Source organism: Pinus tabuliformis, chromosome J (assembly GCF_031772625.1).
Source record: "Pinus tabuliformis cultivar Carrire ecotype Pingquan chromosome J, CPIR1, whole genome shotgun sequence".
Taxonomy (NCBI): Eukaryota; Viridiplantae; Streptophyta; class Pinopsida; order Pinales; family Pinaceae; genus Pinus; species Pinus tabuliformis.
In genome coordinates this window covers 1,125,733,406-1,125,760,353 of record NC_142295.1, presented here as the reverse complement: position 1 = coordinate 1,125,760,353, position 26,948 = coordinate 1,125,733,406, and the positions used below count along the sequence as shown (strand labels likewise).

Here is a 26,948-nt window from a genome sequence, read left to right as displayed (position 1 = left end):
ATCCATTGATCACAATTTTGCTATTGTAGATGCATCATGATGATAGAAACATGCTTAGCAAGTTTCAGATCAATCCGCTTTACCGTTTGGGATAAATGGCGAAAACAAGTTCTGGTTCTGTGACATTGCAGCAGCAGCAGCTTGAAGGTGCAGATTTGAATGTGGAAACAAATGCATGCAGCTTAGATCTGGTCAAGAGGACACCTGCAGAAGGAAAAGCAATAAAAATTCATCAGCCAAGCCCTCATGCAACCAAAGGATCCAAGCATGCAGCAGCAGAACATGAGCATGTAGCAGCAAAAAGCTTCACAAGCAGCCGTTTGACTTCAGGTACGTGACTAAACCTTGTTCATCTATTGCATGAATCTAGTCTAAGCATTGGATGAACAAATGGAATGGTGAAATTAAGCCACGAATGTAGCAAGACACCTAGTTCTCTAGCACTCACGAGAAAATCACGTAGCATGCGTGGATAGTCATTCACGTGGAAGATGAGAAACACAGGCAATGGAAGATTTGTTGAACTTCAGTGCACAGGGCATCAATTGATTAACAAATAGAAGAAGACATGCAGTTCATGATAGCACAGCAGTTCATATGGACCAACACACGTTTTTGCCACCTCACTCCACCAAAAATCACGCAGAATTAATGAGCGCTTAGCCGAAACTCATAGACTGCAGTTAACTTGCACTTGCATCATGTTCAACTGAAGTATACATCCTCTGCTTCCTCAAAATGATTAACCTATCATCCTTTGCTGATTGTTTTGGCCTGTTCAAAATTCTCCAGCATACCAAGATTGTGCAAAGGCGCAGAGACATCCTATGGAATCCGGCTAGCATTCTACAGGAAGATGTTTTACAGGAAAATACAACAGACTCTTCCAGGGCAGAGTAAGCTGCTTGGTTTTCAGGCGGAACTAGGGTGGAGCTCTCTGATGAGATTTGTGTTTGCGCTCGCTTCTCATACACCTCAATCTCAATCTGAAGCTGTTCCCAATAGGAACTGATCTCTCTTTCATCTCTCAGCTCGAGGAGGCTAAAAAGATCACCAAGTTGCAGAGTTGGGGGAGGCTTATAATAATGAGACATCCACATCTGTTTTGGGTCCATCTGAGTCCTACACAGTATAGACAAGTACCTAGACGATGCTCAGGTCTGGAAACCAATTGGGTCTTCCGAATATTGATCAGATCTGATTTTTCAAGCCCTCTTCAGCTATGGCCAAAACACAAACATGGACTAGGCGGGGCAGTAATCCAAAGCTTGAACAAGAAGTTATTGACATACCTCCAACTCCAACAGGAGAAGGAAAATATGGTTCATTTCCTGTGTCCCAGACTATTACAACAGCTCTCATTATTGCAGCTTGGTACTCTTCCAATATTGGTGTGCTATTGCTTAACAAATGCCTACTTAGTTTTTGGATGCAGATACCCAATATTCCTCACAATGTTGCACATGTGTGCCTGTTCATTTTATGGTTTTCTGGCAATTTCATGGTTAGAGATTGTACCAATGCAGTTCATCGTCTCCAGAAGACAGTTTCTTGAGATATTGGCACTGAGCTTCATTTTCTCCTTCTCGGTTGTTTGTGGAAATATTTCTCTGCGCTATTTGCCAGTCTCCTTCAATAAAGCTATTGGGGCAACAACTCCCTTCTTCACAGCAATATTTTTCATTTATAATAACATGTAAGAGGGAGTCTTCTGTGGTTTATATGGCCTTGGTGCCTGTGGTATTTGGAATTGTTATTGCAAGCAACAGTGAGCCATTATTCCACCTTTTTGGCTTTTTGGTTTGCCTAGGATCAACTACTACCAGAGCATTGAAATCAGTTGTTCAGGGGCTCCTGCTTACCTCTGAGGCAGAGAAGCTTCACTCTATGAATTTGCTCATGTACATGGCACCAATTTTTGCGCTGTTATTGCTTCCTGTTACTCTTTTTGTGGAGGGTAATGTATTAGCTATTGCTATTGAAAAAGCCAGAGAAAACACCTTTATCATATTCATGTTGCTTGGAAACATGACCATGGCTTATCTTGTGAATTTAACCAACTTCCTTGTTACAAAACATACGAGTGCCCTCACGTTGCAGGTTTTAGGAAATGCCAAGGCCACAAGTACCAGCCTCTGCACCACCACCAATTTGTTTCTCAGCATATCCATCAGGCCTATCAGCATATTGATGAGCCTCGTCATTGGGTTTTTGGGAGAAAATCATGGCAATTTTGGCTAATTAAGAGCAGGAACTTGAATGAGACAAGGAGGAGAGATTAGGAGATAGATCCTCCTCATTAAATCCTCACTCATTCAAATATTACTTAATCAAATCACACTAGCTCAGAGTCGCAAGCAGCACAGTTCAAGGAGAAGGCACCCCCAGCCAAGCAAGCAAAATCAGAGAAAATTGGTTCAGCAGGAAGTTAGCAGACTGTTTCTAGAGGAACACAGAGGACTGGTTCTACAGGAAGCCAGCGAACTGTTTCTACAGGAAGTTTGAAAAGAGGGAAGCCAAAGGAGAAATCGACCGAGATTTTAGCCAAGGAGGCCACCAGGGCCATCAAAGATGAGGAGAGAGATTGGTTGCTCAGAGGATGAGCAACACTTTCAGTAGGGGGGCGACGATGAGCCCCAAAAATGGACAATTATTTGGGCTCATTCAACCTCCTAATTTGACTTAATCCACCATTCTCATTAGTTTATTGCATGTTTTTTATTATATTTATGTTAATAGAGTGAATTTGGTTAGTCATTATGCCAACAAGTCTAATGGGTGCTTTGTGTAGCCTTTTTGGTCAATTTGGAGACAAAATTGAAGGTCTTAATGAGCACTTGGCAGCCAAATTCGTGGGATAACAAGGGAGAGGATTTGTAGGAAGGTATCCCCTTCATTTATGGGCCCTTACCTCGAATTCTCCACCATCAGCTCGGAGTTCAAGGGCCACCGAATCAATCAGCACAAGGGCAGCCAAGCAAGTCAAGTAGGACTGCTGTTAACTCGAAGTCTTGGGCAGCCGAGTCCCTAAATTTTAGGAGGACTGTTGGGTCCTCAAATTTTATAAATAAGAAGGCTTAGGGCCTCATTTTGGGGGTTAGCCAGTGGATGTTAGCTAGTTAGCCAGTAGATAGTAGCTAGTAGTTAGTCATTTCATAGCCTTGTTGTAGTCATTTTGTAATTCGATTTGTAGGCAATAGATTAGCTTTGCTTTCAGCTCATTCTCAAGCTCTTCTTGTGCACAGTTTTGATGTAACTATTCATTTCTTGATCAATAAAGATGAATCCAGCTTTGCACCAGCTCTAAATCTCTCTTAGGAGGCTGTAGCTCTTGGGGTTGGGCCCATCTCAAGTGCCCAGGACCTCCTTTGTTTACTATCATGTGTCTTTGCTGCGTTCTTAAAATAAAATCTGCTCTTTAAATTTAGATATTTCTTCGTTATTTAGATTTATTTTGATGGTTAAAGTAGTTGTTTATGTTTAGAATATATTGGTAGGATAATAACAGGAAAAAGCTCCAAAAAAGGGTCAGCAAACGCTTTTGGTTTCACCTCTTCCTTATTGGGTCAGGGGCTGGAGTTGAAGTAACTATGCTGTCCCAAACAAAAACACTTTCTTTGCTTCACCATGCAATTATTAGTGTTTAAATCTCGTTCGTAGAACTTGATATCAGTTTGGATGCATGCTTAGGTTTATGATCACTTAGTTTCATAGTTGTTTCACATGGTTTCACTGCAAATAAACTTCAGTTCATTTCCTTTTGCTGTTAGGTCAGATTAGAGTGAAGTAACTAGGTCATAGGTTTTATAACTAGATCTTTGTTTTCTTGCATGCCTTTGTTTGTTCAGTTTGAAAAACCACTTGCAGAGTACCTATTATCCTTCCTTACCTGCCCATACTCCATCCAACCTACCTGCTTCACCCTTCACTTATAACCCTTACCTTACATTTGCCTCATCCGCTTACTTTGCCATGATTCTCATCTTCTTGTGCAACATCGTTTCATCCATCCTTGAACAAATCCAATTGCTCCTTAGCCTCATCCACCAAGTCCTAGACCTCTTCACACCCCTACTTCACCTTCATACTCATTCCTCCATCTTTTTCCCTCCATCCACGCTCCAAAAACCCAATCACGAAACATCCTGTAGAAGAATTACAGAACTTCCTGTAGAAACCCTTGCAGACTTCCTGTAGAAGTTCATAAACACGGTTGCATGGCATCCTGACTTTGTGAAACTCTCTGAAAGGATGATAGGGATCCCTTAGACCCTCTCCGAGTCTTCCCAACCCTTTCTAAGGATTTCTCCTCCTTGATCCATCCCTGCACAGTGAAAAGCCAGTTAAAAGCACATGCATGATAATTCTAATAACTTAATTAAAAATACAAAAAGATGTTTTCTTCAGATAGTGATAACTTAGACACATGCATTTTAACTTCCTGGAAGTAATGGAATCTCTTCTCGTAGTTTGCATTCTCATTTTTGCATCAGTAGGACTAGTTGGTAGAATTAGGGTTTGCTAGGGTTTGCTAGGGTTTGTATTTCTTTTTGGCTTTCAGTTTCTTTCCGCAAGTAGATTAGCTTCCTTTGAGTTAGCTTTCGTCCATCAGTTAAAAAGATTCTTCTAAGAGCTCATATAAGTTGGCTTGAGCCCCTAGCGGACTTGTGCCAGCTGACCAAGTGACAGCTGCGGCAAGAGCTAGTACTTGTGCATACAACACCGTCGCTTCCAAGTTTGTTACGAACTACCGGGTTGATAAAATTAGAGAAGGAAGCTCCAGGAGTTGTAGCATTATTGCTACAATACTGGAGCTCACCAGTCATATCACCATTGGTCCACCGTACCATCCACTTTTGGGGTTAACACTACCAATCCATTTCAGTGTTGCCGATATGTTGAAGAGAAGTCGCTCAGAGAATTCACCTACCCAGCTTGTGTCTCATCCGCTGCAATACCTTCACGCTTCATTCTTTCATGACCGCCACCCTGAACCTTGTATCATCAGATCGTTTTCACCTCTACAAAATCATTTGCTCCATTCAGTGTCATAGATGTGGGATCCATCAATGCCATCCTATGATGGGTCACTTCTTATCAGCATCATCTCATTATCCAAGAAGCCGACCTGGTAACAACCCTTTCAGTACTTTGAAGCTTGCATGCCTCAATGGAAAGATTCTCACTTTCGGCGATAAGTATACATTAATGGCCTTCGACCAAAAGATTTTGCGTGGTGTTAGACATCGACTCATGTATTCACACCACGTGAATTGTACTGCAGTACCTTGAGGGTCATCATCATCATTGGTGATTCCTCTCGCACCTGTTAATAGCTTACATCATCGGTTGGTAATCAGGCAATGTCCTTCCATGTTCGACATCAGAACATCTTTTCACACAGATCGACTTGTACTTTCGGGCAAAGATTGAACGAGTTTTGAAGACCCCAGATCTAGTTTCATCCATCCGGGCTACGATATATTCAGGGAAATAAAGACATCAAATGTACATCATTTCTGCATAGATAATCATCCAAAGTAAGGGATGATGGCTCTACCAGAATCGTTAGTCTGCACACAGACGGTTGTCTGTCCTATGTACATGAAAATGAATTTATCAAGCTGAGCATGGGAATGCCCGCCTCAGCTAGATCATGAAACTATTATGAAGATAATGTATTGTATTGTATCTTATTACAGGTCACCTTCCAGTTTGGAAAACCTTGGATCCTCATTATAAAGTATTTCAGCCGACATCAAAAGATTTACGACCTCATGCTTTAGGGGGCAATTGTTATAGACATATTTGGGCACTGCAACCCCGATCACATATGTCCATAAACCAAGGGCTTCTAAGTCCCTAAAAGTGTTGTTTCATACCCTAAAGGAGCAAGGTCAGCTAATTACATCATCTCCCAGAAGTTCTCCATGAAAAACCACTCAGAACTAGTGAAAACATGACCATATAGACTGCCTAGTGCTAAGGGTGCGATGCATCTCACCTGCCGCATGCAAAAAGTGTGATGCATATTGGAAAGCCGCTTTGTAGGGTGTAGTGAGAGAGAGCAGACAAATGGCACAAGCAGTTTTCTAGGTGGAAACACTGATAATCTTCTAGAAGCTACTCATTTGACACTTGCCTCCCTGAATTCGCCCAAGGATGAGTAAGAGATCATGAAATCTCCAAGTGGAACCAAGAACTATCAGAGAGATGACACTAATCAAAATCCCAGAAGCTGACTCACCCCCCTGCAAATATCTATATATGGATCCCTCATCCTAGAGATCCAAAGGTTGGAATTTGGTAATTTGCAAAGAAGTGTTGTTGGTTTCTCTTTGAAGACATTGTTGGGTGATCTTCCTTTGTATGAGGTGAAGAGGGCTTTCGAGCTGGAAGGATGGCGCTGGGTTAGACCAAGTGGTTTTAATCCTCTCTTCTACTACTTTTATCAATAAAGCTATTTGAGTTTTCCTCCATAATCTTGTGTATCTCTAAATATTGTGTTGATATATGCATTTGTATGGTCAATATATATCTGATCCTATATTGTTTACAGTGATAGATCTCTATGCTTTGATGGTATTATGCTACTATGATTCTACAGGTGCTCTTTGAAGCGGGACAAGTAAGGTAGTAGTGGAGAGATTCTGTCGAAGGGGAAAGGAAACAAGAAAGGAGCCAAGCGAAAGACTGAGGTTGGTACTCTCTACTTCTTTCTCATATATCTCTCGTAAAGGAAAGCACAAGTGACTTTAGTTTGTTTGTTTCTAAGATAGCTACCTGTCTTAGTGGGACTAACAGTTCTAAATAGACAATAGTTTTCCTGGTAACAGTTAGGATCCTGCATCGGGTCTAATGAAACCTCATAGCAATCTCCAAAGCCTCTTCCTGAGTTGTTATCTTCTGCAGCGATAAAGAACTCCTCAAATGTGGTAGCAGCGAAGCTACAAACCACTTGTGATGCTGGCCATCTGTCAAATTCATATTGGCTTTGTGAATCGTACATTTCAGTCTTTGATCCAAATCCCAAGGAATCTCACCTAGTAGCATCGTAATCTTTTTGAATCCAATGATGAAATGCGCTTCAGACTTAGGCCTTCTAAATTCTTTATTTAGCGATGTTTGGATATCCGTGACTCTCACATTTGGATTATCACTGGAGTACTTAATATACTAGGTTAGCGCGTGATCGTGCAGCACACTAACCAGTGTCGCTTTCTTTATATGGTCATCTGTAACACATTGTGTTTCCTATACAACCCTTATAACGAACCAAAATTGGTTTGGATCCTCATTTCCTAAACCTTTGAACATAAGAAAATTCATTTTGCTTGCCATATTGAATCGTAGTGGTGGTGGAGTTGGTACGGGCGAAGATGGAAGTGATGGTGGTGAAGCCGGTGCTGGTGTGGGTGGAGGTGGTATTCATAAGATTATTTGCTTTATCAGTTGAATAGCACCTCACGGAGAGACCTTCGCGGGCTCTTCCTCGTCCCCTCGCAGAGGTGAAATCAAGGGGCTATTTTCTGGATCCTTATTTCCTTCATTCTTGTAAGCTTTTAGGCTTTGCGTAGCCCCGAACATCAAGGTAACTGCATAACCTTCTTTTCACGCAACAACATTTTAATCGAAGTATTCAAATACTTTACGTACTTACCTCGCAGTCTTTTGTGAAAGCGTCACTCTGCCTCGCTGTAGCGGACTGAGGTTTCAATCACGAAATAAGTAATGAATCCTCCTATAATACGATTGAGTCAACGATTAACAGCGCATGTGATCTTATCCTTTGACGCTTCCAACCTTCGCACTAGCTTTGGGATCCACACAATAGGACTGTCAAGTTTCCACCTTCCTTGGCTATCTACTAGCTTCACGATCCAATCGTATAGCTCAGTAGGGAAGGCCGTGAAAAACATTTCATGGATCTCTGTATACAGGTAGCGATCTGGCCACTCTTCTTTTGACAGTCACGGGTTTCTATTCTCTGGTGCCGCGAACTCGTGAATTCTTCTATCCAACTAGCCTTCAATTTCCTTCTTAGTTGGATTCCAATGATACAAAATCACACATCTCTGATGTAGATTTCGGTCCTGGCAACAGAACCATTTGTTGGCTTATGGGAGCCTGACCCAAGTTCAAAGTTATTTAGCCAAACAAATCCTTACACTACTGGCCCTTTCAGCATCAGCCCGCAGAGCGTGGATTGAAGTCTCACCCAAAGTAGTATGGGGGGATGTTGGAACCAAATTTCCACACCCTTTAGGTGTCTGTGATGTTGGTTTATTCCCAAAAGACATGTCTTCATGTAGTTTGTTTCGCACTCTATTCTAACCTTCAGTACCTTCGTGATCTGTTACAATTGGCTTCACACAGACCTAACCAAGGGCTGACATCCATTCACTCTGCTAAGGCAGCGTACTGCGCTATTTCCTGAACTATGCCAAGTCTCTTACTTATCTTATTATCAGATCTTAGTTATCTTCGTGTAAGTAGATATTCTCACTTGCATTCACCTAACCAATAAAATTATACACATTCACGCATCATATAAGAATTAGAAGAGAAATTCATACCCAATATAACAAATGCATAAAATAGGAATTATAGTCATAGAATTGATAGAAATTTCTCCTTATTAATACTTCCAACTGGTTATAGACTTGACCTACCCTGCGCACTCAATTGCAGGGGTCTGCGCACTCAGCCACGGACTACTAGGCCTATGCACACTTAGCTACAGAGCCTCTTCCTACTCTACAACCTGAACTATACTTTTTTGCTTTAGAATATCTCGCATACATCTTATGAATTATTAGATTAGGTGCCTTAACTACTTAGAGCCTTGCTCTATTTATACAATTCCATGGTCCGTGGACCATGGGTAGATCTTCTATAGCCAACATTACATTATCAAAAAAAGGGTGGACAACCCTATTACTCTTTAACAAACTATGCACTCCGTGCCCACAAAATGCGGAGTCGTTACATTTGAATTACAAAATTAACCAAAATATGGGCTCTAAGCCCCAAAACTTCCATTGGGGGATCCCGCGCCCAACAATAATGTTGAAATGAGATGTTACTCATATTGAGATTAGGCCAATAATACAAATGATAGGAGATCTACTACAGGTTATGCTTTTAGCATTGGATGCAAGATTGTATCATCAAGTAGTAAGAAGCAACCTATTGTATCTTTGTCATCCAATGAGGTAGAGTATGAAGCTTTGTGTGTAGGAACTTGTGAATTTGTTTGATTGAGGAGAGTTCTTCAAGACATTAGAGAAGAACAAAAGAAGGCTACAATAATCAAATGTGATAACCAAAGCTTGATCAAGTTGGAAAATAATCTAGTTTACCATGCAAGAACAAAGCATGTTGATGCTCAGTTTCATTTTTGAGAGAGAAGGTACAATCCAAAGATAATTTTCTTGAATATTGTAATACTTGTGAAAATGCTATTGAAATTTTCAGTGAGCCTCTTGGGAAGATGAAATTTGAGTTGTTTAGGGAGATATTAGGTGTGGAAATAAACCCTATCTCCATTAAAGGGGACACTTGGAAATAATGAAGAAAGTATTTGTTAGGCTAGTTTGATTGTGTTTTTATTTAGGAATTAGATCCTATTTTGCAGGAGTTTGTTTGATCTTCCTAGCTGAATGTAATCATATAAATGCATGTACCTTTAATTGTTTAGTCAATGAGGAATTGACAACGTTTTTTGGCAGCCTCCAGGTGTAGCTCATCTCCCCTATGAGATGCAGGTTCATTCATTAGGTTTTGCCTTATATTTTGAAATAATTATATAGTGTTAATAATTAATCTGTATTCAATTAATATGGGGTTATGTAACACATATTTTATGGGTGTTTCTAAGTGAGAAAAACTCTTGGATTAGTGGTATAGAAAAATAAACCCTAAAGAGATATGTATGGAAAGCCATGTAACATTTGATTTGTTGAAATAATACAATTGCCTCAATTCAAAAAATTAAATGTTTTCCTAGGTGATTAGGATGAAGGAATGGAATCCTCCCCACCTCGATTTAGTTATAACAAGTGACATGACTGTTAAATATGACAATGGTAGAAACAAAATATGAAATGATAAAGATTTAGTTGCATTTATTATTCACAATGATAGATATGTATAGAACATTTGTATGACCCTTGGATTCATATTGTTGAGGGACAACGTCTCCTAGGGTCTTGGGTCAATACCCTAGCAGAGCAAGGGTTATCTATGATGAGAAACAAGCATTCCACACAGCCATGATACTAATATAAGAAAACTACATGAAGAGAGGTGCACTTGGGGGTCCTTCGTTCAGGTAGATCCAGCTAGGGTCCAAACCCTCTTGGAGTTCCTTTCGATCCTTCAACCTGCAAAACAACCATTTCAAAGAAGCATAACAGTATATGGACCAAGCATCATATAGAAATCAACTTCATAACATATTGAAAGGTAGTTAGTTATACAATTGAAACAACTATTCATATGCAAACCATAATAACAACATCATAAGCATGAAGAAGATTGATTTCGGGAAAAAGACAAATGTTTCTTTATTGAAGATAACTAAAGTAAAGCAAGAAATGATATCACCTGAATCTTCCTCTTGCAGGCTCCAAGTAGAACCATCCTCCAAATTCGTCCAATCCCAAGTCTTCAAAAGGCTCCTTCCATGACTCACACAAGCATATCTCAACTAGTGAAAAGACATCATAACTCAAGGAAACAAGGGTTTCCTGTAATGGGGGAAGTGCTGGAAGCACAAGGATCTTCAGATCTGATCAGGGATAATCTCAACAGAGTGATTTTTCTCTCTATTCTCTCCTCCCTCAAGCCTTCCCATTGAAGCCTTTTTATACTTCTCCTAAAGTAGCTTTTAGTTGGGAATTCATTGGGAATAGTTGGGCCACGGGCACTAATAGTTAATCAACAGGTAAAACCCATGATCTCCACCTGAAATTAAGGAGATTTAATTTTTTTAAGTGTTTTAAGACATATACGCGGGTTTGGTATACACAGACCTGCATACACACGCGTTTAGCTTAGGCAATGTCGCGTATAGGGAGTAAACACTGTTTTTAAAGTATTTGGACCAGGTATGGAAGGAGGGGTTTCCCTAGGCCATGAGTGCAGCATCACAAACATAAAGAGTGAGATTTGGAGCTATAACACATATTCCAAGTGGTCTCTTGGACTCCAGTGGTTGCTCACATTCCACAGTAACCCATAGAGGATTTGGTGTCCAACATTCGTCCCTTAATCCAAAGGGGTATCTATGATTCCAAGAAGAGAGTTGTAATACAAATTGTGAAAAGATGCATGGCAGCACTAGGCTGAATGTGCTCTCTAAATTGTTGGTATAAGGGGGTGGTTTAAGGATGACCACCAACACTGGAATGCTTAGTGTAGTTCCCAGAACTCATCCAAGTCTAGCATGAAGCTGAGGTCTTATACTAGAGGAAGTGATCCTAATGTTTTAAAGAGGGAAAAATTCAAACTTGAAAGGGAGGCCTCACCCCACATAAGAAGGGAGAAACTCAACTTGAAAAGGAAGGTCTCAACCTATGATGGTTTAAGGATGATCACCAACTCTAGAATGCTTAATGAAATTACTAGAACTCTTCAAAAAATGGAAATAATTTGAAGTCTTCTGCTAGAGGAAGTGTCCCTGACTCTTTGAAGAGATGTCTCATCCCCGCATAGATTGTTTAAGGCTAATCATCAATCAAAGGCATGATCAGGGCCATGTTTGTCTCTTGCTACAACTCTAAATCTGGTATTGCAGGTTTCCGCTCAAGCCCACTTAATGTGGATTTGAATCTTGTAGATGACCATCACTCCTCCCCCATCAGATACAAGGTGAGAAGATGTTGAAAAATCAACTCCAAGACCTTTTAATAATCTAGAATAAATTATGACATATGACTGAAATATGTTCTTGGCTATTGAAGCCCATTGCCAAGAAGCAATCCATCCAAGATGAATCTTTGTTCTTGCAGGAGGCTTGTTTTTGAAGCATCTGTGTGAAGAATGAGTATGTTGACAACAATACTTGTATAGATGAAGATAAAAACAATGATCTTTCACATGGCCAACTCTGTCAAAATGTTGGCATTTAAAAATTTGTTGTGGCTATTGTGGAAGTGGACTAGAATATGAAACAACTGAATGTGAACTATCATGAAGAAATCTAGCACTCTAAAACTGGATGGGCTTTGAGTAATCTAGAATATCAAAGGACACATCCTTGTCATATCCAAGACCAGTTCTGCGCTTGTTATGGAAAATATCTTCCCAAGTACAGGCTTAATTTTTTATTCTGCGTGCAATTATTCTGCTTCATTGGGTACTAGATCTGAATCAACTTGTTGCTTATGGTAGTCCATTTCAATGTTCTGAATAGAAATAGGTTCAGAATGATGACTCTGCTATTGTAATTATTCCTTCTGCAATTGAGATTCAATCTACAAAAAATCAATTTGTTCTTGTGCATATTGTAGACAGATTCTAATGTCATCAAGGGATGATTTGTTGATTTCCACCATGTCATTAGTTGTAGAGTGTATTATAGTTTTCAAAAACTCTAATACTTCGTAAATTTTTCCATGCTCGACAAAATTGATGTATGATATGAATTACAGTAATGACACAAATGTTGTGCAAATATTCAAGGGCAAGATCAAGCTCAATGGAGATATAGAGCCTCTAGAAGATGATATTGAGTTGAAGGTGAAAACCAAAAAATAATGAGAACACCAATGAAAAGGGAAACACTGATCAAACAGGTTTGAATAAACAAGGCCAATTAAATGCAGAGGAAAATTCTAAAGTTTCCTATATGCAGTAATCAAGGAGCCCACACAATTGGTGTGTCACATTGCTCTTCCTTTGTGAGCAGGCTCTACAACTTCGACAATATGCATGATACTAGCCCATCACTTTATCCTGTGTATGCTATGCAGCTAAAGGCAAGGTGTCCCAATGGAAACCCTCCTATGAAATGTTGTTGAAAAATATAAACCTCAGGAATTTGGTTTTTTTTTTTTAAATTCCAGCGCGTTTATCAGGTTCTCATCTAGTCTCAATTTTATGTAAATGGAAAGGAAGCAACCTCTATCCATAAATTTGAGATGGGCTATCTCAAAATTTCTAGTGAATTAAACATTAGTCTATGTTGATGACAACCACCCTTCCTGCAAAAGAAAATATACGCTGGAAGTAATAATACACGCAAATTACCAGAGAAACCTATGTAAGGTCATCCTCCTCAACCTCATCTTAGATTTCAAAGTGTTCTCAAAAGGCAATATGGTGTTGTGATGATCCGAGTGAAGGTCAAAGACTTTAGAAAATCATCCTTAGTAAAACAATTATGTCACATAATTTGAACCACAGAGCACTTTAACTCAAACAAATAAATTGAAATATGCCTTTTACAGTTTCTACATTATACTCTCAACTGAAGCGTGGTCAAGCCCTTTCACTAAGCTCCTTGATCTTGCTAACACCTTGTCACCTGATTCTCTCAACCTCAAGGTGGAAGGATTTCAAGCCTCAGCAAAGTATCAATTCCGTCTATTCAGCTTCCTGGCCCGTTTAAGGCTCTCGCTACTTTTCAGTCATCAAATATCCTAACATTCCACAATAATAAGAACAAAATGGAAATGCCTTATACTAGCACAAGCCCTAAACCTATTGTCATCCAACAAAAAAAGTATGGAAGCAACCCCTCCAGTTCTCCTTCCACATCTTCGGGTAACAATAATTTGCAAACGAATGTTGTTGATGAAGTTTGAGAGTTTAATAATGAACAAGAGAAGCAACAATCAACTGGGGCTTCCCAACACGACTTTCAAGAAACCTAGAACATAATCTTTTGTGGGTGCTCCGATGAAGGTGCGCAAAGAGAATCTAGGTGAACACATTATGACATTGTATCAACTCCTCTCACCATTTGGAAAGACCAATACAACATCTGTTCTTCTTGAATCTATTGGTATCACCTTAAATTTGTATAATATCAGGTTCAGGTATTAAGCTCACCTTACCTCAAAGGAATTCCCTCCAACCAAAAGGACAAGCAAGGAGATCAGGCAAAATACAACCTTCGGAGTAGAGGATTATTCTTAGTTCTTGTATTGTGTACTGTCCATGTAGCCAACAACAATGGGGCATATTTCTGGACAAATATTAAAATAGGTATCACCATTGCTCTCAATCCACATAACTCTGCTTCAATTCCACATACTTGACTTCAATAGATAGGATGTTACTCCTTAAACACATAAGATGTATAAACTCAGTCCATTTTATGTACAGAGAATAAATAGTCGCTTCAATGTAGAGATCTGGCCATAAGCTTCACCATACAATTCAAATTCCAACCAACTCTCACGCTATTCAATTAATTTTAACACAGAGCTTTAATCATATTTTAGCACAAACAACCAATATACACCAGCCATAGCCAACGCATAGAATATGACATTTAATATCCATATTACATCACAACCATCAAAAAGGTGAAAAAGAGACATTATGTCAGATTTGATAGGTTAGTCAGAAAAACATTCTTGAATTTACCAAATTCCTGCAAAATATTTTTGGCAGAGGGGTGTCCAAACTTTCAGACAAATTTCAAAGTGTTAGAGTAGGTGCATAGTGAGGAGGAGAATTTTTCATGTCAGGGTGAAATGGAAATAAAATAATAGATGGAAGAGTTTAAATGCACACAAATGCCACAAAACTAGTGGCTCACACAAGATTGAGCAGGTTAGGAAGGTACCCATTATGATCCCATGTTAAACATGACAATGACAGAGACAGAATATGAAATGATAAAAAATTAGTTTCATATATTATTCACAATGATACATATATATAGTACATTGGTGTGACTATTGGATTCATATTCCAGGTGGTCTCTTCGACTCTATTGGTTGTTCACATTCCACACCAACTCATAGAGGATTAGGTGTCCAACAATGACAATATTGATAGTATAGCATTGTGCCTCTGAAAGATAACAATGTTATAACCTATAGTGGCCCTTCTCAAGGAGACAAGAATGGAGTAACAAAATATATTATTAAGGAATCATAAAATATGGAACAACAATGTTATCTATTTTGTTAGCTCTAGAGGGACCTCAAGTTGTTTGTGCACTTTGTGGGATCCTTGCCAACTTCAACTTCTAAATTCTCTCAAGATGACACATTGGATAACCTCGTCCTTCCTGAACCTGTCCACAAATCATATATGTGTTATCATCTAATGATATATATATGCTTTCTCATTTTAGAGAGAAGCAATCTTGTTGGAACTCCCTCATGCGTCTTAAATATTTTCAATTTGGCACTAATTTTGTATTCAGAGGGGATTTCAACACCATATTAATATAAAATAATATTAGCCAATGTTGAAGCATTTTTGATAAAATGTACTAAATACAAATTTTCTTATCTTATCTATATTTTATGAACGTAATTAGACTAGAGCACCTCTTCATTCCACTCCAATGGGGAAGTCAAGATGTAGTCCATGTCTAATATGAGAAGGACAATGTTAATGTTGCATGACAAGAAATGTATTCTGAAGGTCATATTTATTGCATGGAGACCAAACCTCATCTTTACATGTCCACACACACACACACACACACACACACATATATATATATAATGAAGGTAGCATGTCTATTTGTGACTAGATTCTCTCTTCCCTGTCCTAGACTTATGTAGCTTCTCTCATTTATAGAATGAAGAAGATCTGTTTTTTCTCTTCAAAAAAGAAGTAGCATGTCTCCATTCACAGCTACATAATTAAACAATAAACGTAATAGACATAGATTCTATGTTAGACTTGCCTCAAAATTTAAAACAGAAAAATACCTAATTAGAGAGAACTTGGATAAAATAATCGTATATATGATCCTTATAAAGTTTACATGTTGCACTACTTCAAAGTACCCATTCACACAACCATCAACTTTATTTATTATCATAAAAATACATTTCTTAATTTTCTTTTTTCAGTTTCAAAGGCCAATTTCTATATTTTAAGAAATTCATGTAGACTGAGATACATCACCATTGTGACCCAATGGGGCTTAGGTAATGCAATGGATATACATAAGATTTATCTAATTTAGGGTTGTCAGGGATCAAATCAATAGAGGTAAAAATTTTAGTCTTGGAGTGTATAACTTCAGGAAAGGTTTTAACCTCAAGGGATTTGATCTATTTCCAACTATCATAGATATGGACTTAGATGGATATAGGCTAATTCCAATTATTTGCAAATGATCATTATTATGTATATGTTTGAGGTAAATGTTAAACGTTGATATTTATATGTTTATTATTGTGTCTTTGTTTGAGGATTTAAAGTGATGACATGTAGATACAATCTTATTTTTACATGGATTGAGAATGGTGAGTTCATAAATTTGAAATTGGCCACTATACACACATATTGTAAGAGATTTTTTGAAATTAGGTCGTTGTTGAAAAGCTTTGTTGAGATCCTTTGGCTTTAAATCATATTTTGTTTTTTCTACATTTGGTCATCGTTAAAAAGCTCAGCGGTGGATTTACATTATCATGTTTTTCTTTTCTTGTGTTTTACAATTGTTAAAAAGTCCTTTTGTTGATTTACATTATGTTTCGTTTTCCTAAGTTGGCCTTATCTTTCTCTTCTTTAATCATTGGATGCTTTGAATTGTTTGTGAGTAGTTTGTGTGTTTGTGTTTGGATGTTAATGTTTTTGGATATTATAGTCCTTGTGTGGTATTTCTATATGTATAAGTAATTGTCTATGTTCATCGAGAAGTGAGATATTTTATCAACAATTAATTTAATTTAGAGAAGAATCTTCGACGAAAATCACATAGAGATAAATATTTTTTTTTGGTCGATGCGTTTCGAACCAACCAGTGTGGTTCATCGTCAGGACAAGTTGAATGAGCAGATCTTGCTATGCATTATAAATAGATTGGGCAGAATATCCAGGTAACAGCTAGATTTGACTAGGAAACAACGAGTTAGACCAAAATATTTATTTATTTATTTATTTTTATTCAAATCAGTTAATTCGGTTATTAATTTACTTATTAATGTAAATAGACAATTTTTTAAATATATATTAAAATAAGTGAGTTAATATACTATAAGCATAAAATAATCGAGTAATTAAAAATAGATAATAGTTGACTATATTTTAAATAAATATAAGTTAATTATATTTCAAATAGAATATTAGATAAAGGGAGATTTAAATCCTAAAATAAATTAATTATAAATCAACGAGGTTATATAAATATAGAATAGTTAATTCTAAAATATATATAAATAAATAAATAAGTTTCATATTCATAGTCAAAGAATAACTTGATAAAAGTATTTACTTAATAGTTATTAAGGGTAAAAATTACTATATTAGTTTAAAAAATAAAAAATAAAAATTAAATAAAATTAAATAAAATATTAATTTTAATTTAAGAATCAAAGAGCTTGCCAAAAAATAAAAATAGAAATAAAAATAAATAAATAAATAATATATCTATATATATATATATATATATGAAAAAATAATAATAATAATAAGAGAACCTAAGGATCGGATTCCTAGTGTCCATCTTCCATATGTTCAAGGGACCACGGATAGGATTGTGAGGATTCTTAAGAAGCACAATGTCCCCGCAACCTTTAGACCTCTTAACACCATTCGTAAGTCCCTCAGATCTGTGAAGGATCCTATCGACCCCAAGGACATGAAAGGTGTTTATATTATTCCTTGTTCATGTGGGACCCCCTATATCGATGAGACTGGTCGCTCCATTAACCAAAGGATTAGTGAGCGTGCAGCGAACCTCAAGCATATGAGAACCAAGTCTTCCACTTTAGTAGAGCATGTGGAGAAAACCAATCACCATGTCTGCATCGAAGAAGCTAGTGTGATTGCTAGAGTGTCGCAATTCCATCATCGGAAATTTAGGGAAGCCCTTGAGATTGAAAAAAGGCCAAACAATCTCAATAGAGAGGATGGCTAGAAAATTAGTAGTTGCTGGGTCCCAACCATCTCCTCCTAGTCGTTTTCTCCCTTGAGTGTTTTTTTTTCAAGTTCTTTGATTCTTAAATTTCAAATTAATATATTTTATTTATTTATTTATTTTATTATTATTATTATTATTATTATGTATTATTATCATTTATTTATTATATTTTTATTCTTAAATTTAATATATATATATATATATATATATATATATATATATATATATATATATATATATATATATCTCCAAGCTCTTGATTAAAATTAACATTTTTATTTATTTATTTATTATTATTTATTATTTACTAATTAATTAATTAATTTATTATTATTATTATTATTATTATTATTATTATTATTATTATTATTATTATTATTTATTTATTTATATTTATATTTCTATTTCTATTTTTTATTTATATTTTTATTTTTTGGCAAGCTCTTTGATTCTTAAATTAAAATTAATATTTTATTTTATTTTATTTTATTTTATTTTTATTTTTTATTTTTTAAACTAATATACTAATTTTTACCCTTAATAACTATTAAGTAAATACTTTTATCAGGTTATTCTTTGACTATGAATATGAAACTTATTTATTTATTTGTATATATTTTAGAACTAACTATTCTGATGATGATGATGATGATGATGATGATGATGATGGTTACCGTCCACTGAGACCAAATAATGATCTATCGGACCTAAAAAGACAAATTATTTATTTTGATTTAAGATTTTATTCCTATGCTCAAAAAGCTTGGAGAGAAGCCTCCCGAGTTCACTATAATTTTGGCATTGTAAAAGGCTAGGAAGGTCAGTATTGTAACAAAGGTTGTGAAAATGAGATCTAATGTGGTTGTATGCAAGGCACTCTAAGAGGAAGTGGTTTTCATCCTCGATGCTCCTATTCTCACAAATATGGCAGATCCTTTCCATCCATGGCATTTTAGGAACTGCCCAGCAGCCAGTTTCACTATGGAGCTCATGAGAATTCGTTCTAATCTTTGCTATATTAATTTTCTTCTTTGAGCTAGTTAGAATAGAGAGATAGTTTTGATCTTGAAGGGTGGGGTTGATGACCTTCTTATAATAACTTAATTTTCTTTTAGACGCTAAATCTTTCTCACACCACAATTTTTCTTTGAATTTAGAAGTAACAATATCTTTAATGTTATTTATGTTTTGCAAAGCATCATTCTCATTGATCTCCCAATAGTTTAACCAGGCCCTTGTGTCCTTATGCCATCCTCGGTTAAGCCTTAGGTGGTTTTGGCTGGAATTTAAAGCTAGCTTAGGAAGTCTATGATTGTCTATGTTATTGAGCTTGTGCTTGTACAACAGAAACCTGAGCATAGCTAGGCTCTCAATAGGAGAAAGTCCCGCTTCTATAAGGAGAATAGGATAGGGTGTATTACTTTTAATTTTCAGGTTATAAGTTATAAAACGCTTCTGGATTTGCTCAATCTTCCTCCATGAATCTCTGGAGATGCTGCAGCCCCAAACTTCACAGCCATATAAGATAACAGGAATGACTAAAGTTTCAAAGAGGAACTTATTTTTATCCCACATTACGAGGTTTGCTATTTTACAATTATTTTCAAGACCAAAATAAGCTTTCCATCCCCCATTGATCCTTTTCTCAATGCTATGCTTCCAGTTGAGCTTGTGATGGATATCAATTCCTAGGTACTTGATTATTTTCATGTTATGATTTTTTATGGAACCATTTTTAAAAAATAAAAACTAATCTATATTTTTTATTTAATCACATCTCCATTTTCTATATCTCTTAAAAATGGATCTTGAATAACATTTTAATGAAAGGTTCATAAATATATTTTTCCTCAAATAAACATTTTGAAGATATTTTTGTATGAAATACTTTTACATATTCTATATTTGATTAAATTTTGGATCAAGGTCAACAAAAAATGATAAATGAGAAATGATGTTAAAATTTTGATTAAAATGATAAATGATAAATGGTAAAATCTTAAATTAAATTGTTCATATATGCCAATCTTTAAAAGAAACAAAATACTCATCTTCATCAAGATGTTGAAATAATTCAGTTTTAATGCTCATAAAAGAGTGTTGGTCATTTTATGTGAAAATGAAACTATAAACTGGAATGATGTAGTTTAGGGACAAGATCTTTTTTATTCTCATTCATTGGGATGAAGAATTAATTTAATTTTATTGTTTATGAAAGAGTGTTGGTAATTTTATGAGAAAATGAAACTATAAACTAGAATAATGTAGTTTAGGGATACTTTAATTTTAATTTGTATACTTGATCAAAATAATTTTCTAATGAATATTCATTCATTCTCATAGAATTTTATTTTTTTCCAGTTTTGTGAATTTTATTATATTATATTTGCAAAAGATTAATTTATTTGCTAGATTGCTAGGTAAATGGTGTATAGAACTATAAAATATTCAACGATCGACATCATATTCATTGAAATTGTACAATATTCGAAATTGAATTATGAGTGTACAATTACTTTAACTATTTATCTCTTTCATTCAGTGTTCTTTGTAGTGTATATTCAATATATGGAAGATGGGATAAAAACTTAAATATTCATTATATTTGTACTATAATTTTAATTCAAATTAAAATGCATAAATAGAACCAATGTCAATAAAATCACATTAGGAAACTAGATTGTCTTTAACTTAAATTTACAATTCCAAAAGCTCTGTGTTAAATCTTCAAAAGGAACCAAAATATAGGATGTCAACACACTAAAATGTTTTACTCATAAAAAAAATATTCTTTATAATATGCATCTAATTTTTTTTCTTTTTAAAGCGTGTATATATGTGTGTGTGGTCATTATATATTTTTAAATACATGTCAATATTATTTAACCATGAATATTGAAATAATTTATTTATAACCAACAATGATTTTATTATTAACAATATTTTTAAAATATCACATAATTGAATGAATTATGCATCTCCCTCTTATTACTTTTATTAGAAAATAATTGAAATTTTGAGCATGAGGTTCATAAAAACCTTTTTATGCCCATTAACATGCGGAAAATAAAAATGAAATATTATTTAAATAGAAAAATAATATCAGTTATAAAAGTATTATAAAATGTAGTACCACTCACATGTGTTATGGGTTGTTGATATTGCAAGCCATGTCTCGTTGTGTGTACCAGCATATGATCTAGTGTGAGATGATGTGAGCCAGCGTGTTGATGCTACATGTAGGCTATGTGAGCCTACATTTTTGAAGTAAAAAAGGGGGCCATAGTCATGCTGTAGGTTGAAATATCACCAAAACCAGTAGTTAGGAGGAGAGCTAAGATCAGATCTCTAGACACTTATTGTGCATGCAGCGAAGGATATATTGCAGTGAACTAGTGTATTGAGTGGCTAACCTATACACTGGTGTGTTGAGCAGCTAATCTACATTCTAGTGTGGTGAGTTGAATTTCATGTGGTGCATTGACCAGTGCATCTATCGTTTAGTGAAACGTGCACCAAAGTGTGATTATTTGTTGTTTGATTGGAAAAACACATACAAGCTCTAGTCTTGCTTTGGGCACTGAAATGTCTGGAGGCATCAAAGGTGTTCATGCTCAAGATCTTCATATTTTGAGCTCAAGGGGAGGGCTGAGAATAAAAATGACCCCAGACAGGGGAAATTATGTTAAGGATGTCTACATATCCAATGTTATAGTGAAAAATTTGAATGTTGGTATTTGCTATTGGGTTTTATAATGATCATCCTAATGATAGATATGATCTAAATTATCTTCTAGATATACAAAGGTTATCATTTAAGGGCATTTTCAGTGATGAAATAAAAACCATAGGTTCCATTGGAGGCATCCAAAATGCTCCCTTCAAATATATTTTCTTATCAATCATTCAGTTCAATGTTATATCAGAGCCTTTCTGGAACTGCTCCTATGTGGGAGGATTCTTAGAGTCGGTGTATTATGAACCATGTACACAGCTTGAACCCCAAATCCCTCATTACTCGCCCGTATGTTATCCTTCTTATGTCAGTAACACATTTAAGGTCGATTGGAATAAAGCCAATTTGTAAGCTACCAGTATTTGATTGTGTTCTTTAATGAGTTATAGGCCCGATTCAGGAATCCCATTATTTATACATTTTTTTGAGATGTTTGTATTATGGTTATTTAAATGGAATTTTATGCCACTCTCGATAGTATTCTAGTTGTCTACTATATTTCACAATTGTTTTCATTTTTATATCCAATGCCTCCTCCTCCTTGTATCCAATATTGTATAAATTATATTTATTTCAACTAAATTGTTCTTCCCTTGCTAATATGAACAATAATTATGTCCCTATTAAACTCGTAATTTGTAAAGTTCATTGACATTCCTGTTACATCTAGTCAATAAAAGCCAAGACATTCATTTTCTACTCTAAAATTTATGATCAATGGGAAACAAGTTGATCATTATTCTTATCTGCAGGGACTAGTCAAGAAAAATGTGTTCGTATCAGAAAATCCATTTGTAATTTTGGTATGTTGGAATATTTTACTCAAATTATTTATTTTCTGTCATCTTTCCACAAAATTTTACAAGATTGAATATGGTTGTGGTGTCTTTCATATTAATTTGTTTAAGTTGTTCATTCTCTTTTCAAATCAATGTGCTCAATTTTAAGACAATTGTGTGCCATCATGTACAATTTTCCATAATTATAAAACCTATAAGGTAGTTTTTTGAAGCATTGTTTGAAATTTCAAGTATGATGAGAAGGGTTAGTTTGCAAAGCTAATTTATAGTTAGGATAGAAATATCCAACGGGATTAATATCTTTCAAGTTTAGTCGTTGTATTCCACTGCAGAGAAAATTGCATGAGATATATCATCTCTCACATGATAGCTACATATGCTACTTCCAACTTTCAAGTATTGAAGATGAACCATATCCAAAGTAATTTTCTCCTCCAAATTAAAGACTATAAATGGACTTAAATACTACTTGTAAACTTTCTTTCTTTCTCGACATTTAACTCATAGAAGGTACCTTCTTTTCATTTTCACAGATGATAAACTTCACTACATGCTCCTGGAATGTTATGCTTTCTAAAAGGTGTGTAATTCATGAAATGCTAATTTAAAATCTTAGTGTGATAACTGAGCAATGGAAGGTTGTTTAAATTTCCAATTGTTACTATCTTGGATGCTTCTATTTTTGTAAAATATTACTATAATATAATTGTATAGCATGTATGAATCTCGTAAATAAATTTTGGCTTTACCTAAAACAAAAAAAGACATTTGAATCCTTTCCAGCATGAAGTTTTTGATCCCTTTGGCGAGAACTTGGATTCCTATTAAGCATGGAGGAATTTTTAAGCCATGAGCTTCACCAGATCAAAATAAGGTTTTAAATATTTCATGAACTTCATCACAGTGCATATTTTTGTTCACTATATTTACAAAATTCACTCTACTTGTAGCTACTTAAACTTGCAAGGACTAGACTTGGTCGCTATTAGCTTTCCTTTAGGCACTTGTTGAATGATGAATGAGCATTATCTGATATGATAGTGAGTGATTTGTGGGAGCAACTGAGGATACATATTACATCAGATAGAGATGGTTCTTCTACAATGCAATAAACTATAGTGATCCTTATTTTTGGGCATAAGTTAAGTATGTTTTTTTGTTCACAAATACAATTTATAACATGATTGTGTTTGAAAATTTAGATCAACGAATGCTTTGGTCGGTTTATGAACAAATGGACACCATGCTAGGCCATCTTAAGGACATTATTGAGCTAGGAGATGTAAAACTGTGTGACTAAATTCTACATAGAGGTGAAGAATGGTGGGTGAAGCAAAATTTCCACTTGAAGCCTTAGCATATCTCCTTACACCAAAATGATTTGCTATGTCATGGTTGGAAACACCATGGGGTGAGGAGGAAACCACACATGGATCCAAAGGTTAAAAGTGATTACATCTAATTAATAGACAAGTTTGTCCCTAGCGATGAGTGTGATATCATACAACAACAATTGAGCATAGTCATCAATATTGAAAGACTATCATTGTTCCCATTAAACTAGAGAATTGAAGAAGATGGCTTATCTTTAGTGGTGCAACATGTATGGTGGTTTTTCTGTACAATTGTAATTTTTAGTGAAATGTGTGCTTTAATAGGTTATGAATACTTGAAATAGTTTACCATCTACATAGTTCCATTGTAGAAAAACATGCTAAGGTGAATAATTAATGTAAGAACAAGTAGCATTTGTATAATGGACAACTCCAAAATCTCTCTAGGTTTTATATTTTTCAAATTTAAGTTTATATTGGGATAATATGCAAGAATTTATGATACTAGGGTTATAGTGTGTTTGACGAAGAATGTAAAGTTGAGGTGACATTTAGATGGACCACTTTATTATTTTGTTTTCTTTGCATTTTCCAGATCCAAAAGAAAAAAAATAAATAAATAAATAAATTATGATTTTATTAACTCATTGTCAAGTTTACCTGCAACTTTGCTTTAATATAATCATCAATCATTTGGGTTTAAAAGAAAAAATTTATTATAGTGACCTAGTTAAGGAGTGTGCATCTTATTTAACCCTAATATGGGTAGAAAAAATGTGTTGCTACATCCAATGAAAATGATATGGAGGGAAAACTAGGAATCAAATACTTTCAAGTGGTGATCTAAATACATAAGTAAGAAGATCTCCAAAATTCCATCTGATTGACACATGAGATTTCAAGTTTTATTCATCTTAGAGAGACACATATGATTTTGAACTTTTTACCTTTTGATTTCTTATTGGATGTCGTAGGTGAGCTGGATGTGAAATGATTACTTAGAGAACCAGTTGTGCCACTGAAATATTCTTTCCCATAGTTAATAATACAAGTATTTTGCAAAATTTTCATTTGGGTCATTTTGTAACTTCTTGAATAATTTTATTTAACCATTTCAAAATTTTTAATAAATATGAAAACCACATGTGATGAAGAATGTAAAGTGAATGGGGTGACATAAAATGGTGAAACTTTCATATGTACAAAAGTTGTTTGTGATCTATCATATCTACCTAACAAGGTAATTTTACTTGCATGATCTAAAAATTAAAGGAAATTTTATTATAGCATAGTTGTATAATATTCCTATGTCATGTTTCCTAAGATATTTTCTTGAGTCATGTTAAGAATATTGGTATAATTTATTGAGCAATTTGTATCATGAGCCACCCCATTTACACTTGATATTTTTTCTTTTATTTTTATTATAGCATAGTTGTAGAATATTCCTATGTCATGCTACTTAACATGTTTTTTTTAGTCAGGTTAAGAATATAGGTAAGTTCTCTCCAACAATTTTCATCATGAGCCACGCCATTTTGAATACAAATGATTCAAAACCAATGTGGATTATTTTGTCTCAAAACAAACTTGAACACAAACATGATATGTATATCCTTTGATATCATATTTTGTCTTTTCAAAAATCATATTTTTTTCCTTATGCTCTTCTAGATGAACATGAGAAATTCATATTTTCCCCTCATTACAGACCATAGTTTCTTAATAACAAGGTTTTCCCATAGAAATTTATGCATGAGATACATGTAAATGCATGAATGTAGATTTATGATTGTGATTATAGGATTTTATCGTACCCTCTACTTTGTAATTTACATGACTTTTCTTCACCTTTCATTTTGTAGGTATGTATTTTGTTGTTCCCATTTACATACTATTTCTCAAAAATAAAAATACATTCCATTTGTCTCAACAAAAGCATAGACTAACCAACCTGAGAAAGAATTACAACTAGGATTAAATTTGCCTGGAGCAGTTGATGAGATTTTTTTTGAAACTTATGACATATATGAACCTATTAATGAACCATATCTTGACAATTTATTCATATTAAAAGTAAATGGTCTTCCCATATTTTCTTTGAATTTTTCATTTATGTATGGATATATTTTTATTATCAAGTCTAGGAAGGTACAATAATGTAGAGTTTTTCTTCCTTTAGAGCTATGATGTAACTACACATTTTGAGACAGTGGTTCAAGATGTTTTTGTTAAGTAAACACAAATCAGAGGAAAGATAGAGTCACTATCTATTTACACTTGATCATTTTTTATTTTATGTTTCTGCAAGTTTATTTTAGCTGTTTCCCTTAACAATCTTGATTTTTTTGCCTACTCTTAATTCCTATTTTTTGTTTTTTTCTTCTATCTCCTTTGCTTTTGCAGGTATTATATCTAAGTGTCGATCTCAATGCTACAAGTGTTGCGCACAAGTAATTTCTAATGTTCCAAGCTTGATTATCTTCGATTGTAATGCTAGGCTACATCCATCTTCTAGATATGGTCAAAACTAACCTCATATATCACTATAAGCTTAATTTGTGAAGCTTATTTCTGTATCAAATTATTGACATGAATTTTTAATTAGCTACGCCAATGCTTAGCAAGTGTTACAATCGAGCTAAGTCTTTTAAACAGTATATGTCAATGATCTCTTTTGAATATTTAATCTATCTTCTTTTCTTGTAGTAATTTATATAGTAAAAGAAACTTTAAATATATGCAAAGTTTGAATTTATATATATGGGTGCATACTGTATATACCTACCGACAAGTAACTATGCATGTCCAACAAGATCAATGATTCGTAGAGCATTCTTGTAGTCATTTGTATAAGATAACATGTTCTTATCATGTGCATATTCTAGATGTCACATTATGATATGTGATTGTATATATATATATATATATATATATATATATATCTATATATATATATATATATATATATATATATATCTATATATATATATATATATATATATATATAT

The 26,948-nt window shown here is 34.9% G+C and overlaps 3 pseudogenes; all 3 read left to right on the top strand.

Annotated features, from left to right (window-relative positions):
• Window positions 1–1,222: 1,222 nt before the first annotated feature.
• On the top strand, window positions 1,223–11,822 carry LOC149231034 (putative sugar phosphate/phosphate translocator At1g12500 pseudogene; annotated as a pseudogene).
• A 20-nt stretch (window positions 11,823–11,842) lies between these two features.
• On the top strand, window positions 11,843–14,267 carry LOC149231033 (uncharacterized; annotated as a pseudogene).
• Window positions 14,268–25,069: 10,802 nt separating this feature from the next.
• Window positions 25,070–26,394, top strand: LOC149231032 (guanosine nucleotide diphosphate dissociation inhibitor 1-like; annotated as a pseudogene).
• Window positions 26,395–26,948: the final 554 nt, after the last annotated feature.